Source organism: Rhinoderma darwinii, chromosome 2 (genome assembly GCF_050947455.1).
Source record: "Rhinoderma darwinii isolate aRhiDar2 chromosome 2, aRhiDar2.hap1, whole genome shotgun sequence".
NCBI lineage: Eukaryota > Metazoa > Chordata > Amphibia > Anura > Rhinodermatidae > Rhinoderma > Rhinoderma darwinii.
This window is the reverse complement of record NC_134688.1, coordinates 253056475-253062495: the sequence shown is the minus strand read 5'-3', so window position 1 is coordinate 253062495 and position 6021 is coordinate 253056475.

Here is a 6021-nt window from a genome sequence, read left to right as displayed (position 1 = left end):
ACTTTTAGATCCCTTTTTTTATTCTGTTTTGCGAGGGGTAGTGACTAACAAACAGCGATTCTAATTTTTTTTACGGTGTTCACCGTACGGGTAAAATAGCGTGATATTTTTATAATTTGGGTCGTTACGGACGCGGTGATACCAAATATGTGTACTTTTTTTAATGTTTTTTTGTTTTTCCTATAATAAAAGACTTATTATAGGAAAAAAGGCTGTTAGTGTTTTTTGAAACTTATTTTTTTAATGAAACTTACTTTTTGACAACATTTTTATTAACTTGTTTTACCTTTTTTTTGTGTCCCACTAGGGAAATTGAAGGCATGAAGCCCTGATCGCTATTCTAATACACTGCACTACCTACATAGTGCAGTGTATTAGAGCTGTCAGCTATTCACTGACAGCAAGCCTATTAGGCTTCGCCTCCCGGCGGGGCCTAATAGGCTTCCGTACTAGGAAGCGATTGTTAGGCTTCGTTTGCCATAGCAACCATCGGAACACCCGCGGGTGCCGATGGTTGTCATTAGTAACCATAGCGTGCGGTCTTATCACTTAGATGCAGCGATAGCTGCATCTAAGGGGTTAATCGGCCGGATCGGAGCCCAGCTCCGATCCTGCCCGTTAGAGCACGATGTCAGCTGTGACAAACAGCTGACATCCGCACCCGTGGCAACCATCGTGGTTGCCGACAAGCTACAAGACACTTCGATGCATCGATCGCGTTGATCGATGCATCGAAGGGGTTAATCGGCCGGATCGGAGCCTAGCTCCGGTCCTGGCCGTTGCAGAGGGGTGCTGGACATCTGATTACCGGCGGTGATAGCGCTGGCTCAAGGTGAGCCAGCGCCATCACATACACTACGTCATGGAGCTGTGATTGGTCAGTCTGCTTTGACTGACCAATCACAGCGATCACTGGCAGGAGACCGCTGTGAATGGTCCCCTGCCGTCTTACTGTGCCAGTCAACTGTCATAAACAGTTGAGGGCACAGGTTGTGTCACCTTGTCCTTTGACAGGGTGACAGTTTTTAGCCAGGACGCACTGGTACACCCTGGTGCCTTAAAGCACTTCAATATAGGACGTACCGGTGCGGTAAGGGGTTACACACAGCCAGTAGTACAAATACAGAGTCACAACTAGAAGGCAAGTGCATGATAATATATAGGCGTTTTGAGGACATGCATAAAGTATTCCGCCATATAAGTATATATAGTTATATATTTAGTACGGTGGAAAAAAGAAATATGTCCATCAAGTTTAACCAAGGGATGGGAAAAGGTAAGGGAAAAATTTCTACACATAGGAGCTAATATGTTTTCATTCTAGGAAATCATCTAAAATGATGTAAGGTTGGTTAACAATTACCATCTATAGAGAGATAAGGTATGTGAAAAGGCATGTACAGTCTACCTAAAGTAATACATATGGTTAAATAACATATCATACAGTATAGTTAAATGTTTGTAACAAATTTATATCTGCTCAGGGATATGAATGTGCAGCAAAAAGGCGTGTATGGTAATAATGGACAAACAAAAAGGGTTACATAGCACAGAGGACGCTCCAAAAGAGCAGATATACTAGTACTTCTCAAGGAATCAGAATATCATCAAAAAGTGAATTTATTTCAGGAATTCAATTAAAAAAGTGAAACTCATATTCTATAGATTCATTACGCACATTACGAGTGATCAATTTCCAGCATTTTTTTCTTTTAATGTTGCTGATTATGGCTAAGGGTATGTTCACACGGCAGCGTCCAATACGCCTGAAATTACGGAGCTGTTTTCAGGCGAAAACAGCTCCTGAATTTCAGACGTAATTTCTCGTACTCTCGTACGCGTTTTTTGTGGCGTCAACTACGGACGTAATTGGAGCCGTTTTTCAATGGAGTCAAAAAAGCCTGTGTGCACAGAACATCGTAACCCCATTGATTTCGGAGCCGTATTTTCGAGGCGTAAAACTCCCGAATTACGTCCGTAAATAGGGCGTGTGAACATACCCTAATAGTTAAAGAGGCTCTGTCACCAGTTTAGAACTGCCTTATATCCTACCTAATCTAATAGACGCTTTAATGGAGATAACAATATTTATTGTTGTTTATTTAAACGTTTGTTTTTGACCAAGTTATGATAATTTTATGCTAATTTGTCCTTAATGCGCAACTGGGCGTTTTTTTAACTTTTTCACCAAGTGGGCGTTGTAAAGAAAAAAAAGTGTATGATGTTAACCAATCAGTGTCATTCACTTCTCTTCATTCATGCCCAGCTTGTGTAACAGCACAGCGTACTCTCGCTGTGACAGGACTTCCTCCCACAGGTCCTTCACCAGAGCAACGGAAGAGTCAGACCCGTCGGAGGAAGTCCTGTTAAAGCGAGATCACGCTGTGCTGTGAAACAAGCTGGCAATGAATGAAGAGAAATGTATGACGCGGATTGGTCAACGTCATACACTTTTTTTTTTTACACCGCACACTTGATGAAAATTAATAAAACACCCAGTTGGACATTAGGGACAAATTAGCATAAAACAAAAACTATCATAACTTGGTCAAAAATAAAAGTTTTTCAAAAAAACAAAACTTATCTACATTAAAGCGCCTATTACATTAGGTAGGATATGGTTATAAACTGGTGAGAGAGCCTCTTTAATGAAAACCCCAAATTTAGTCCCTCAGAAAATTAGATTAAACAAGCCCAATTTCAAAAATGATTTTTAATACCGAAATATTGGCCTACTGGACAGTATGTCCAGTATATGCCCTCAATACTTGGTCGGGGCTCCTTTTGCATGAATTACTGCATCAATGTGCTGTGGCATGGAGGCGATCAACCTGTGGCACTGCTGAGGTGCTATGGAAGCCCAGGTTGCTTTGATAGCGGCCTTCAGCTCGTCTGAATTGTTGGGTCTGGTGTCTCATCTTCTTCTTGACAATACACTATAGATTTTCTATGAGGTTTAGGTCAGGCGAGTTTGCTGGCCAATAAAGCACAGTGATACTGTGGTTATTAAACCAGGTATTGGTACTTTTGGCAGTGTGGGCAGGTGCCAAGTCCCGCTGGAAAACTTGTCAGCAGAGGGAAGCATGAAGTGCTGGAAAATGTCCTGCTAGACGCTGCGCTGACTCTGGACTTGATATAACACAGTGGACCAACACCAGCAGATGACACGGCTCCCCAAACCATCACTGACTGGAAACTTCACACTGGACCGCAAGACACTCCACTCTTCCTTCAGACTCTAGGACCTTGATTTCCAAATGAAATGCAAAATGTACTTTCATCTGAAAACAGGACTTGGGACCACTGAGCAACAGACCAGTCCTTTTAACCCCTAGGCGCACCTGGACGCAACTGTACGTCCATGTGGCCATTGTCTTAAGGCACAGGGACGTACAGTTACTGGGTGGTTCCCGATGCACACTGTCGGCGACAGTCTCCACAGGGAACCGGGAGGCCAGCTGTCCCTGACAGCTCACACTCCACTGTATGCCGATCAGCGGCTTATTTCGGCAATTAACCCCTTGATTGCGGTGATTGATTGCAATCACCGCATTCAGGGGTTTCTAGCTCATCGGCAGACCTCACAACGAAATCGTGAGGTTTGCAGATGGCTAGGATGGCGATCGGAGGCCAAGTAATGGCCTCAGTGTCTGCCATGTATGGAAGCCTATCAGGATCAGTCTCCTGATAGTGACAGGACGTCATCGCCGTTCACGATGCACACTGTCGATGTGACAGTGTCGGCGACAGTGTGCATCGGGAACCGGGAGGTCAGATGTCCCTGACAGCTGACACTCCACTGTTGCCGATCAGCAGCTCATTTCCGCTGATTTCGGCAATTAACCCGTTACATGCGGGGCTCGATTGCGATCTCCGCATGTAGGGGGTTTGTAGCACATCTGCAGCCCCCATGCAATTGTGGGGGCTGCTGATGCTTGTGATGGCAACCAGGGGCCAGACAACAGCCTCCGGGTCTGCCATGTATGGAAGCCTATGAGGATCAGCCTCTGGCCAGTGTTCATCGCAGTGGCCTTTTCCCAATTTAGAGGCACAGTGCTGAACACTTCAGTGACTGCGGTTTTCCATCCCATTCAAATGAATAGGGACTAAGCTGCAATCCCTTTGAATGCCATGGCCCCTTTAGTCAGCCGATCGATGGGGGTGCTGGGAGTCGGAATCCCACCAATACAATATTGATTACCTATACTAAGGATAGGCCATCAATAAAACAATGTTTGGACAACCCGTTTAAGAGTGTATTCAGACGTTGCAGTTGGAGCAATAAAAACCGCATTAAAAAAATAAATCTGAAAACTGCTTTTACGGCGATTTGATGCGGTGGCATTTTCTACTAAAAAAAAAAAAAAGTTGTAAGAAGCGCATGCAGTCTTTGGGTACGTTCTTTAAATTCAGTTTTAACCATACCTCAACTACAGAGTCTGAATAGCCCCCAGGTCCTTAATCTAAGTTTCCTTTGTGCTTACCTACACCATAGGATCGCTTGAAAAGGGGTATTATCCATTCATAACAGTAGTAATGAAATGCTGAACATGGATCTCTAGGCATTTAATTATTTTCTGCTATGCATGTGAATTTAATTTGTAATTTGACAAACTGAGTAATGATTCCTGTGCTTAGAACATCCCCTATATGGATGATTTCCATTGCATCTTTATAGAGACGTGCAACTCTCTAAAAACATCCTTGCCTGCATTTTGCCCGCTAAAGTGCTGAATTATGAATCCATATTTCTGCCTACAGGATTTTACTTGCAACAAACTCCATGAATATATATGTGTTTAGTGAACATTCAGAAAGCATGGACATTCATGAGTTGACCCTGCCCTCATTTTGCAGCGATAACCGCCACCATTGTTATAGGATCACTTTCCATTAGATACCGGAACATGGCTACTATCGGCTTTTTCCGCTTGTTCTCCACCAAACTTTATAGTTGGCCCTACACATTTAGACAGGAAGCATTCTTCCAAACAATTACCAAACCTAGATTAGGCCATTAGACACCGAGATGTTGAAACACGTTCTTCAGAGGCACTTTGGACCATGCTGCAACCAACTACAGGCAATGAAATTCTAGAAACTCATGTGGGCTAGTGGTTAATGGTTAAGTGGCGGATTCTACACATTTCCAGTTTATAAAAAGCACTTACAATTGACACATCAACTCTAGCGCTGTAGGAATTTTATGAACATGTTGGAAAGGTAGTATCTTATGACAGTACCATGGTGAAGGTCATTAGGCTCTACATTAGGACTAGTTCTAGGGTAAACATGCTATGGACATTCACTTTATAAACCCATTAGCAATGGGTGGGTCCGAAATGGGAAAACCTACCATTTGTAAAAGGTGTCCATATAAGTTCTAACAATATAGTGTATAATTATAGGTTTGTTATTTTATACATGCACTTTAAAAAGACCTTTATCTAAAATTATAAAGTAGTCATTTTGAGGGTATGTTCACACATATAAAACAGAAGTGGCTGAAAATTACTAGGCTGTTTAAGGGAAAACCGCCTCAGATAAGGCATTTTAAAGCTGAAAATGAGGCTATTTTTAATTTGAAGCTTATTTTGAGGCCGTTTTTCATAGTGTCAATGGAAAATCAGCTCCAAATTCGGTAGTGTAAAAATACACGTCATGTGAACAGCACAGTGTGTTTCGCACTGAAAACAATGGGAAACGGTTTGCATGCTTATTTCAAGTGTATGAGGCTTTTACGCTCCAAAAACAGCCTGAAAATAAGCCATGTGAATATACCTGAAAGGTTGTTTACTCTGCTGATTGATATTAACCTGGTCTGCAATATGTTTAAAGAAAGGGAAAAGAACATTACCCTATTACAAGATCCATAGATTTCTATGGGGCCCTGCTGTACCTCGACATAACTCCGGGTTTTACAGAATCAAACAGGGAAAACTAAGTGCCTATGGCTGCATAGTATGGAGTTAAAGGGACTGTCAAGCCTTCGTACACATCCATGTGGAGGATCCCTTAACT